Source organism: Prionailurus viverrinus, chromosome A1 (assembly GCF_022837055.1).
Source record: "Prionailurus viverrinus isolate Anna chromosome A1, UM_Priviv_1.0, whole genome shotgun sequence".
Lineage (NCBI taxonomy): Eukaryota > Metazoa > Chordata > Mammalia > Carnivora > Felidae > Prionailurus > Prionailurus viverrinus.
Window position 1 is genome coordinate 70373675 of NC_062561.1, and position 12071 is coordinate 70385745.

The window sequence follows — 12071 nt, forward strand, 5'->3', positions numbered from 1 at the left end:
ACGACTTATCTGGAAACAGTGGCTTGCATTCATTAGCTGGTATATTTCCCTATTTATTTTTCCCTGTTATTTTCCCTGTTTATCTCCTCACCATGACTGAACTTCATTTCCTCCTTGGACCATGTTTATACCACTGAGCACGATTCTCCTTGAAAGAAAGGAAAGAAGCAAACCAAAAGTTCCTGGTCGTACTCAGTCATATACAGACATTACCCAGGATCCCCGGGGCAGTGGTCCTGTCCCTCTGTTTTAACAGAGCAGATGACTGACATCCCCCAGGATGAGATCCTGCCCAATTGCTTATTGCATCCATTCATCCATTAACACATTTTTTGAATGCCAAGTACAAGTCAGACATCTGGTTCGGCATTGGGTCCAGGAACACTGGCTCCTCAGGTACTTCTTATCCCATTCTAGGGAAATAATCTCCCAGAATCCAAACTTCAGAATTTTACTACAGTAACACAATTGATTAAATTTAGAGTCGAAATAGCTCTAATTTCCACCAAGGAAAGAGGAGCATTATCCTGTCGTCCTCTGCGTCTTGTCACTTTGTCTCTCCACTCTCAACATATAATTACAACAGATCATCTACTACTGTAATTTCCGAAGGAAAGATTTTGAGGGTCTCCATAGAGATTATGCATTTTCTGGTCTCCATGGAGATACTTACTAACCGATGGAATTATTTTCATCCCCCGGCCCTCTTTGTCTTTTGTGTTGACTTAAGGATAAGAATAGGGCAATGAATTGTGATCTGACACATATTCAGGACCACAAAGGACATTTCCATACCCCTAGATAGAACCCCTCTGAATACAGAACCCTTGGTTATTGATTCCCCCTAAGCCAGTGAGTAGTTTTAGCCAAGCTCAAAGAGCGCAGCCGAAAACAAGAATTCAACAATCAGTCCCTTCAATTCTCCTTCTGAGTTGAAAAGATAAACACCCCCAAATGCCACTTTATAAAGAGCAGCTAGGCAAGTAGCACATTAGCAATTTAAATGTACAGATTAAAGAAAGGGACTTACATGGTGAACTTTAAAGAGAGAAATATGAGTAACTTGGATAAGTAACTAAGAGAAGGCTTGACAAATTTCTACACATGTTCAGCAGGTGAAGACACAAAAGAGGAAGGCAGATTATTAAGACTGGTATAAAGAAGCATGGTTAGCCATAGTTGATGACGTGACAGCAAGAAAATATACGCTAGAGCCCCAGGGAAAGATCCAGCCACATTGGCGCAAAGGAAGTGTCATTCTCTGGGTGTGGAGATAGGACCGAGAGCTCTCACAGCAACATATGACTGGAAGTCAGTTTGAGGCCCTGCATTTGTCTGCCAGGGCCGCCATGAAAAAGCACCCTGGGCCGGGTGGCTTGACAGAAATGTATCTCCTCACAATTATGAAGGCTGGAGGTCGGGGGTGTCACCAAGGTTGATTCTTCTGAGGCCTCTCTCCTTGGCTTGGAGGTGCCCGTCGTCTCCCTCTGTCTGCACATTGTCTTCCCTGTGCATCCTGATTTATTTTTAGAAGGACGCCTGCCATATTTGATTAGGGCTCACCCTAATGACTTCATTTTAACTTCATTCCCTCTTTTTTCTGTTTTTAAGATTTTATTTATTTTTTAAAAGTTCATTTATTTATTTTTGAGAGAGAGAGAGAGAGTGCATGCGCATGTGGGGAAGGAGCAGAGAGAGAAGAGAGAGAGAATCCCACCAGTGCAGAGCCCGATGCTGGACTGAAACTCAGGAACTGTGAGGTCATGACCTGAGCGGAAGTCAGATGCTTCACCGACTGAGCCACCCATATGCCCCTAAAATTTTATTTTTTGAGTCATCTCTGCACCCAAGGCGGCACTCAAACTCACAAGCCTGGCATCAAGAGTCACATGCTCTTCCAACTGAGCCAGCCGGGTGCCCCAAACTTAATTACATCTCTAAAGACTTCATCTGCTGGGGTGTCTGGGTGGCTCAGTCGGTTAAGGGTCCAACTTTGGCTCAGGTCATGATCTCCCGGTTGGTTTCGAGCCCCCGGTCAGGCTCTGTGCCGACAGCTCAGAGCCTGGAGCCTGCTTCCAATTCTGTGTCTCCCTCTCTCTCTGCCCCTCCCCCGCTCTCACTTTGTCTCTCAAAAATGAACATACATTAAAAAAAATTTTAATAAATAAAGACTCCATCTGCAACTACAGTCACATGCTGAGACACTGAGGGTTAAGACCCCAACATAGGAAGGGGGTGGGGCACCACTCAGCGACAACACCGCCCTTTCACTGCTGTTCTGGCCACTCACTTTATCTGGTTCCTTCAGGCTCAGCTCCGTGAGTGAGGGCTTCCTTTCTCCTCTCCCAAGGCCTGGGGACCGTTCTACACAGTTCACATTTCACATTTATGCTAATAGAAATTGCTTCATATTTCCGTGGGCGTAGTCCCTAAAGTTTTTCTCATGCAGAAACTAGAGCATTAATCCCCAACCACTGAACAACCGAGGGCAGACGCAGGGAACAGAAGCACGTATTTACTCGGTAAAACATTTCTAGTTAGAAGAAATTATCTGGAATGCCTGGCAGAATCTGCCAGAAGAGAGTTCAAAAGTAATAAATACTCATTTCAGCCCAAAGGTTGTACTCTGATAAAGTCTCTTTTTCTCTCTAGTGCCTCCTCGGCCCCTGAGGATCGCTGCACTTGAAGGTACAGGATGTTTGGGGACTAAGCCCACCCCAGGCAGGGACTTTTTGTTCTACATTCCTGGGGTGGCAATTCTGGGGGCTCACACCGGGGAAGTTTAAGCTGTTTAGAAGGGAGCATTAGCACAGGCTCACTAGGAAAATTCTCATGTGCAATTTTGCCTGGCAAAAAGCCAATTAACAGAGCTTGTCACCCTCTGAGCAGCGGCCACTTGACCCTGCCAATCAGCTCATAAAGCCTTCAGTACACAAAGCCTCATCAAGCGCTGTGTGTGTGTGGATTTCTCTCCCTCCTGAGGCTGGGTTTGCGTGCAAATGTATCCAGAAAGGGCATAAATGAAATCATCCCCAGAAGGGTGATGTCATCTATCCCCCAGTCTCGGAACTACAGTGCCAGTTCTTAAAAGCCCTTGGCTCTGTTTTCTGACAAGGAAGACAAATGGTAGAAAGTGATTTTAATTTTCACTTCAAGGAGATCTAGGGAATTATGTGCTTAAGGAACGTTGTATAACCACACAAAGGTAAAATGTGCCTCTGAGTGGTAGGCATCGGTTCCAGAATGCACACAAACAACTATGGGTGGAATCCTCATGAAAATACTGACCTAACACAACCCTGTCATCAAGGATCCACCAGAAAAAAAAAGATTTAAGCGTGTAGCTTCATACCTTGATTTTCCAGCCCGGTTTTATTTGGTTTCCTAAGAAGCTATGTTAGCGAGACTATTAGAGCTCTTTGAACAAGTGACAGAAACCTAGCTCAGACCTTCATAACCACGAAAGGGAAATTTTAGCTCAGTGATGGAAATCCATCACTGGCTTGGATAAATCCAGGAGGGCGTGTTCAATGATGAGATCAAAACTCTGTCTTGCCCTGACTCTCTTCTTTGCTAGCCTCTGCTTCATCCTCATGTGGGTTTTCTAGACCAGGTGTCAAGAATCTCTCTATATGGTCTTTGTAATCCCAGAGAGAAAAGAGTAATTTTCTCTCATCCAATGTCATATACCAAAGCTAGCGGAGGGACTCAAATTTATGTACGTTCTTGTGACCAGAAGGCAAGAGAAGATGCAGGGATGGTCCTTTCTAGTCCAGATAGTATGGAATGGACATACAGGACATGTCCCTATTCCTGTATAGAAGATATGTCCCATCCCTGTATAGAAGACACAGGGATGGAACAGTCTAGTCCAGGTAGTGTGTCATGTGCAAGAGGCAGTTCCTGGATAGAAAGATGTCTAGGGCACCTGGATGGCACAGTCAGGTAAGCAACCTGACTATCGGTTTCAACTCAGGTCATGATCTCACCGTTCGTGAGTTCAAGCCCCACATCGGGCATCACGGCTGGCAGCACGGAGCCTACTTGGGATTCTTTCTCTCTCCCTCTCCTCTGCCCATCCCCCCTCCCTCCCTGCCCCTCCCCCACTTGCACTGTCTCTGTCTCTCTCAAAATAAATAAGTAAACTTAAAAAAAGAAAGAAGAAAGAAAGAAAGAAAGAAAGAAAGAAAGAGAAAGAAAGACTCCTGGCCTGAGACATTCCACCTTTGGCTGCCCAGCACATGTACACGCACGCACATGCACGCGCGCGCACACACACACACACACACACACACACTTATATGCACCCAGATGTTCTCTTTTCCCATTTATGATTTCTTTTATGCACGCCTCTCCCCAACATAATACGGCCAACCCATGCATAACTATTCATGTGCTTTTCTCTTCTCTGAAGCAAGCCAAGTGCCTTCTAATTAGGTCAACCATTCCTACTCTGGGGGCTCTGGATAATATGTATTCTTCTCTGTCAAGTCTGGATGTAGCTTTTCACAGGTCAGCAATCTACTGTATATCTACATCGTAAATGTTAGCACGCTTAATGTGTTTAACATGAGAAAAAAAAATTGATAACCACCTTAAAAACTCTTCTCTGAAAAGAAGGGGAAAAAATAAGCAGGTGTCATCATGAGTCTGTAAAATACATGATATTTTCTTGGTAAATGAGGTGGTCAGGAGAGGGCCGGGTCAGCCACTGGCACTGAACTTGTCTCTGTTCTTTGAAAGGTTCTCCATATTCTGTGGCCTTCCATGGCCACCCTGGAGAGGAGCATATATATAGGCTGGCCTTCTGGAGTGTGCACGGCTTCAGCAGCCCACCTCTTATTGCTGAGGATTTGGGGTCCCGGGGATGGTCTTAAGTGTAGACTTTCTCCTTCCCAACTTTCTCCTTCCCAACACCCTTAGTATCTCAGTAATTTTTCATAGGAACCCTGAGCCAAAGGAAACACTCAACAGTCCATCCAATTAACTGAGAAGCTATGTACAAGCAACTTAATAAATATTTCTGTCTTAGTAACTTAGTAGCCCTTTGAAAAAAGAACACAGTAAATTAGAAAATAATCTGTTAATTTCAGTCTTAAATTACCACCATTACTTGCTAAGGGGACATATGTTCCTTTTGGACACTGTACAGCTTCTCAGACCTTAATGTGAGATTGGACATATTTCTTCAGTTCTTCAATTCTTGTTACACACTGATTTTTTATCATAGCAGCTGCCAAAATATAAGCAGTTGCTTGGATGATATACGACATCATTGAAAAGAATGTAGCATGATCTCATGTTGAAACTGTGGACCACCTGCCAGCGTGATGTCCAACAGATGCTTAATCTGCTGTATTTCTTGAAAATTTTAAATACCCTGTGGTGCCTCTGTGAACTCTTTGCAGTATCAGGACACCTGGGGGCAGAGTTTGGGAACCATGGTTTTAACAATTTAGCAATAACAGGTTTATGTTTGCCCTTGTGATAGAAGTCCCTTGAAAACTGAGTAGGAGACCAAAGCCACAAACCTGTTGAGTCAGGGTCTTGGAATCTGAACCTTTTCATTGCATTTTCTGGCCTTTTTATGCCAAGAGCCTCCTGAGTGTTGGGCTGTGGCACACCAGTATGGTGAAAGTGCATGCCCATGGTCCCTGGCAAATGGGCAGTCAGTCCCAAGGCATCCAGAGCCCCCGGCTGGTGGCCTCTGGAGGGAGGAGCACCGTCTTCTGTTCAGACCAGTTCACCTTACAAATACTATCTTCTTTACGTAGATATGGATGTTATAAATATTCATTCTCAGTACCTATTGCGTCCAAATTCTACAAATGACCCGGGTCCTGAAGCACAAAGAACAATTCAGCCAGCTCCAAATCAAGCATCCAACAGGTCAGGGGGCACCAGCTTCTCCAGTACAGGAACTCCTACAGCCTCCCATTCTGTCTCACCCATGCCAATTTTTCTCTCACATCTTCCATTCCTGGTTCCAGTTTTTTACTTGTCTGGACTCTGTTGGTTTCACGCAACAGAAACCCAGTTAAAATTAGCTTAAACAAGAAGTAAGTTATCTCATTTAACGGGGAAATCCAGTCTTTATAAGCCAGTCACAGTCAAGTTTAGAGAGTAAAATTGTAAAAGGTCAAGGTAGCTGCTGACAACTCAGTTTGGGGATTCAAAGAAGGTGATCAGGACTCTGTGTGCCTTTTTGAAAGAAATATTTATTTATTTTGAGAGAGAGAGAGAGCACGAGCTGGGAATGGGCAGAGAGAGAGGGAGACAGAGAATCCCAAGCAGGCTCTGCGCTGACAGCAAGGAGCCCAACACAGGGCTCGAGCTCACGAACCATGAGATCATGACCTGAGCAGAAGCCGAGAGTCTGACACTTAACTGACTGAGCACCCCAGGCACCCCAGGACTCTGTGTGTCTTGGTATTTTGGCTCATTGGTTCCTGCTTGTGTTACTTATCAGACAGGCTCTTTCCATAGGATAGCAGGATGATTATGTCAGCCTTAGACCTTTATCATCCTAAGGGTTTAAGAGCCCAGATTAAAGGGAGCATCCTTCATGAGAGCTCTGCCCAGAATTCATAGGGAGGATTCTGATTGGCTGGAGCAGTGGGAGGGACAGAATTATCCCATCAGAGGGGCACCTGGGTGGTGCAGTCGGTTAAGCGTCCGACTTCAGCCAGGTCACGATCTCGTGGTCCGCGAGTTCGAGCCCCGCGTCAGGCTCTGGGCTGATGGCTCAGAGCCTGGAGCCTGTTTCCGATTCTGTGTCTCCCTCTCTCTCTGCCCCTCCCCCGTTCATGCTCTGTCTCTCTCTGTCCCAAAAATAAATAAACGTTGAAAAAAAAAATTTAAAAAAAAATTAAAAAAAAAAAAAAGAATTATCCCATCAGAATCCAGGGACAGAGGACAGGTTTTTTTGTGGGTGGCGGTACTCTAAATAAAGTGACACTGAACAGACAGCCCTATACCCCTTAGATGGGGGGAACTGGAGGTTTGCTCTGAGTAGCTGCTTAATCTGACTGTGGGGAAATCTTTCTTATTAAGTTCAGGATCTTCTTACAGAGTTGTAAGCATCAGGGACTGGCAAACTTTTCCTGTAAAGGGTGGGACAGTCAATATTTTAGGTTCATGGAACATGTGATCTCTGTCACAGTTACTCAACTCCACTGTTGTATCAACAAAGTAACCACACACAACATGAATTCAAGTGAGCATAGCGGAAACTCTGTTTACAAACACAGCTGGTAAATTAGATTTGCTCCCTGGGCAGTAGTTTGTTGACCCCTGCTCTGGATAAGTGACCTTGGAAAGTTGGGTGTATGGTCAGACCATTGCAGAGAGTTCAAACAGGACAAGTTTAGGGGAGTACACAAAGGAGGAAAAAGAAAGTACAGTGACACTACATGGATATGTAGAGTTCACAGAAAGAGACCAAGGAGCTATCCTGGACCATATATTGTAAGTAAGTCCTTAATACATAATTGTAATTAAAGATAAAGGCAGGGTCCAAAATACATGTATAACTGGAAAGAACACAAGGAAGCAAGTTTTTGTAGGCAGGATTCAGGCCCTCTGGGAATATTACCAGTGGACCTTCACAATGAAAATTGAGTCATACCAAGAGTAACTATCGGGGTGCCTGCGTGGCTCTGTCTGGTAAGCGTCCGATTCTTGATCTCAGCTTAGGTCTTGATGTCAGGGTTGTAGCTTGAAGCCCCGTGTTGGGCTCTGTGCTGAGCATGAAGCCTACTTAAAAAAAAAAAAAAAAAAAGAATATGCTGAACTTGGGTGGCTCAGTCGGTTAAGCGTCCGACTCTTGGTTTCAGCTCAAGTGATGATCTCATGGCTTTTTGGGTTCGAGATCCACATTGGGCTCTGTGCTGGCAGCGTGGAGCCTGCTTGGGATTTCTCTCTCTCTCTCTCTCTCTCTCTCTCTCTCTGTCCCTCCCCCACTCTCTCAGTCTCTATCTCTCTCAAAATAAATAAATAAAATATTTAAAAAAGAATACCTATGAAGAGTCGTGAACTCCTTAAGGTGAGGATCCAAGTGTAATTTTTTACCTTGTGACCCCAAGAGTGTTTCTGGTGTGGGGATACAGAAGAATATAATAAATATTTGTTTATGCATGTCAGAAACAGGTAAGTTTAAAAATAAAAATTCTATTATTTAGAAAGTGCTTAAAAATAGGAGAAAACTGGGGCTTACACACTGCTGATGGAAATGTAAGTTGGTATGCATTTCTTAGAGGGACTTTTAGTCATGTAACAAAAGCCTTAAAATATTCATACTTTTTTCCTATTATATTTTTATGTCAAGATATTATGTTTAAGAAATGAGCACAACTTTTTAGAGATGTAATATGAAGATGAGCATCACATTGCTATTTATAACAAAGAAAAAATAAAAACAGTTGAAATGTCCTATTATAAAGGTTTGGCTAAAAGATTATGGTTCACTCATAGAATGGTATAAATTCTATGTAGCAACTTAAAATTATTGTGTAAATTAATACTGAGACACTTACTGAAGATATTCATGGCTCAAATAAGGATAAGTGGGAAAAACAAGTTATAGGAATGTATGCTACGTACATACATACATATATGTAAAATGTATGTAAAATTCATATGTACTACCTTCTGCTTCTGGCGATGGCTGAATTCTGGCCTAGGGTATTTCAGAACAATGCCACCAAGTATAACTAGAAAAACTAGATAAATTAATTAATAGACAAATCAATAAAATTTTTAAAAACCCATGTGTTTGACGTTATCAGAGAGTTAGCCCAGCAATTTGTGGAGCTAAGATCTAGAAGAGAGGGAAGAGGTGGGCCTGGTATGTGGGGCTGCTTTCCTCCTTGAGGCAACTGCTAATTTGAAAGAGACAACTGAGTGGCAAAAGAGTAAAAGAGAGGTTTTGCACTTTCACAGAGCTAAGCAGGCAAAGCTGTGATTTCAGGGCTCTCTAAGGAAGAGAAGTTTTGGCCAACAACCCAGACTTTTGGTTGGGATCACAAAGCACTAGATCCTAAAAATGAAGGTGAATCTCACAAGAAATAAATCTACCTTCAATTCAGCCCAATAAGTGAGACTAAGATGATCTGTCTGTCCTAGCCTTGTGCTATACCAGAAATAAACCTTAATCCTTTCTGGAAGAAGATACCATCACCTCGAGTCTCAATCCATCTCTCCATTTTTTCATAAACAATGTATGACACGCTATAAAAAATAACCAGGCATACAAGAAGGCAAGATAGCACAGAAGACCAAGAGAAAAAACATATAATAGAAACGTATTCATAGGAGGTATCTAGGTGATCAGAAGAAACAGTAAAATAAATATGACGAATATATTTAAGAAATTAAATGATGAGATGGAGACTTTTCTAGAAAAAATGGAAACTATAAAAAATAAGTGAAAATCCTAGAAATAAAAAATATAATTGAAATTCTTAAAAATTTGATGAGTTTATGGGGCACCTGGGTGGCTCAGTCAGTTGAGCATCGGACTTCGGCTCAGGTCATGATCTCACGGTTTGTGGGTTCGAGCCCCACATCGGGCTCTGGGCTGACAGCTTAGAGCCTGGAGCCTGCTTTGGATTCTGTGTCTCCGTCTGTCTCTGCCCCTTCCCTACTCATGCTCTGTCTCTCTGTCTCTCAAAAATAAATAAACATTAAAAAATTGTTTATTAATTTTTGATGAGTTTAAGAGCTGATCAAATACAACTGAAGATTTATTTATTTTTAAATGTTTGTTTATTTTTGAGAGAGAGAGAGAGAGCCCAAGTGGGGGGAGGGACAGAAAGAGAGAGGGAGACACAGAATCCAAAGCAGGCTCCAGATCCTGAGCTGTCAGCACAGAGCCCGAAGCGGGGCTCAAACCCACGAACTGTAAGATCATGACCTGAACTGAAGTCAGACACTTAACTGACCAAGCCACCTAGGTCCCCTGAAGATAGATTTAATAAAGGGAAGTAATGTGTGTGTACATGTGTGCGTACACACTGAAGCTCAAAACATAAAGTTGAATAAAAGAAGGCAAATAGAGTACTGCACATATGGAGTACTATATGGTTCCACTTACATGAAGTTTAAAAACAGATGAAATTAATCTACAGTGTTAGACATCCAGAGAAGTTAAATCTGAGAAGATAAAAGGAATAATGATTAGTTGTGGGAATGAGGGGGCTATTTCTTGACCTGAGTTGCTGTACTGGTCGTTACACTTTGAATTATTCATCAAGCTATTTTTGATTTGTGTACTTCTTTCTGTGTATGTTATATGTCAATAAAATATTAACATATGTGTATACACACATGTAAATATAAAAGGCTATTTATATAAGTTATCTTTGAGCATTATGGATAATTTTTTTCTTTGTGTTTTCTGCCATGATTATGGATTCCTTATGAAAAAGGAAATAAGGGGCGCCTGGGTGGCTTAAGTCCGTTAAGCATCTGACTTCAGCTCATGGTCAGGGTCACAGTTCCTGGGTTTGAACCCCATGTGGGGCTCTGTACTGACAGCTGGAGCCTGCTTCAGATTCTATGTTTCCCTCTCTCTCTCTGTCCCTCCCCTGCTCTAACTCTATCTCTGTCTCTCTCGAAAATAAACATAAAAAAAATTTTTTAAGGAAATAAAAAAGAGAAAAAAATATACTGACCTATTGTTTTTGTTTATTTAATTATTATTTTTTTAGAGAAAGAGCACACACAAGCAGGGGAGAGGGGCAGAGGGAGAGAGAGAGAATTTCAAGCAGAGCTAGAGAGAGGAGAGAGAGAGAATTTCAGGCACCCCCAGTTGTTTTTGTTTAAAAACTGAGGTATAATTAAGATATAACTGACAAGTTTTATTTATTAAAATTCTTCTAATCCCAGAATAAAAGTGAATGAGATTTAGATTTGGCTTAAGAAAGAATCTCCTGGAACTAAAAGTTGTTAAACAGAGAAAACGATGGATTCTTCTTCCCTGGTAGCCTTTCAAAATAGTGTAACTGTTAAGTGAGGTCTTCCCTGAAGGCATGGCTATAGGTCAGAATACTGTTTAAGATTCATTTTGGGGCCATCTGGGTGGCTCAGTCGATTAAGTGTCCGATTCTTGATTTTGTCTCAGGTCATGATCTCACGTTTTGTTAGATCGAGCCCGTGTCAGGCTCTGTGCTATCACAGAGGGATTCTCTCTCTCCCTCTCTCTGCCCCTCCCCCTCTCACTTGTGCGGGTTTGTGCTCTCTCCCTCTTTCTCAAAATAAATAAACACTTTTTTAAAAAAGATTCATTTTGGGCCTATGATCCTATAGTTTTCAATATGAGGGAGGTATATTTAAGGAACTTCATTTATAGTGAGTTTACATTCCAGGTGATGAGCCGGTGGCAGGAAATAACATACAATCATGTCGTTAGGAACTCGCAGTCCACGAAGGTCATATAATTATAGATGAAATGTGAATTCCATTCACTCATTCATTAACAGTTACAAACTGTGTATGTCTGAGTCAGATTCGAGGGACTGAGATATTGCAGTAAACATGACAAAATCCATGCTCTTGTGGTGTTTATATTCTAGTAAACAAGCAAATATATAACATATCAAGTAGTAATAAGAGCACTGAAGAAAAAGCAGAATAAGAATGATCGTGGATGGGTGCCTGGGTGGCTCAGTCGGTTAAGCGTCCAACTTCAGCTCAGGCCAATGATCTCTCGGTTTGTGAGTTCGAGCCCCGTGTCAGGCTCTGGGCTGACAGCTCAGAGCCTGGAGCCTGCTTCGGATTGTGTGTCTCCCCCTCTCTTTGCCCCTCCCCCACTCATGCTCTGTCTCTCTCTGTCTCTTGATAATAAACGTAAAAAAAAAAAAAGAAAGAAAAGAATGATCGTGGAGATGGTTGTACAGAGTGAGCAATTTTAAAGATTTTTTTAAGTAGGAGCGCCTGGGTGGCTCAGTCAGTTGAGTGTCCGACTTCAGTTCAGGTCATGATCTTATGACTCGTCTCATGGGTTCGAGCCCCACATTGGGCTCTGTGCTGACAGCTCAGAACCTGAAGCCTGCTTTGGATTCTGTGTCTCA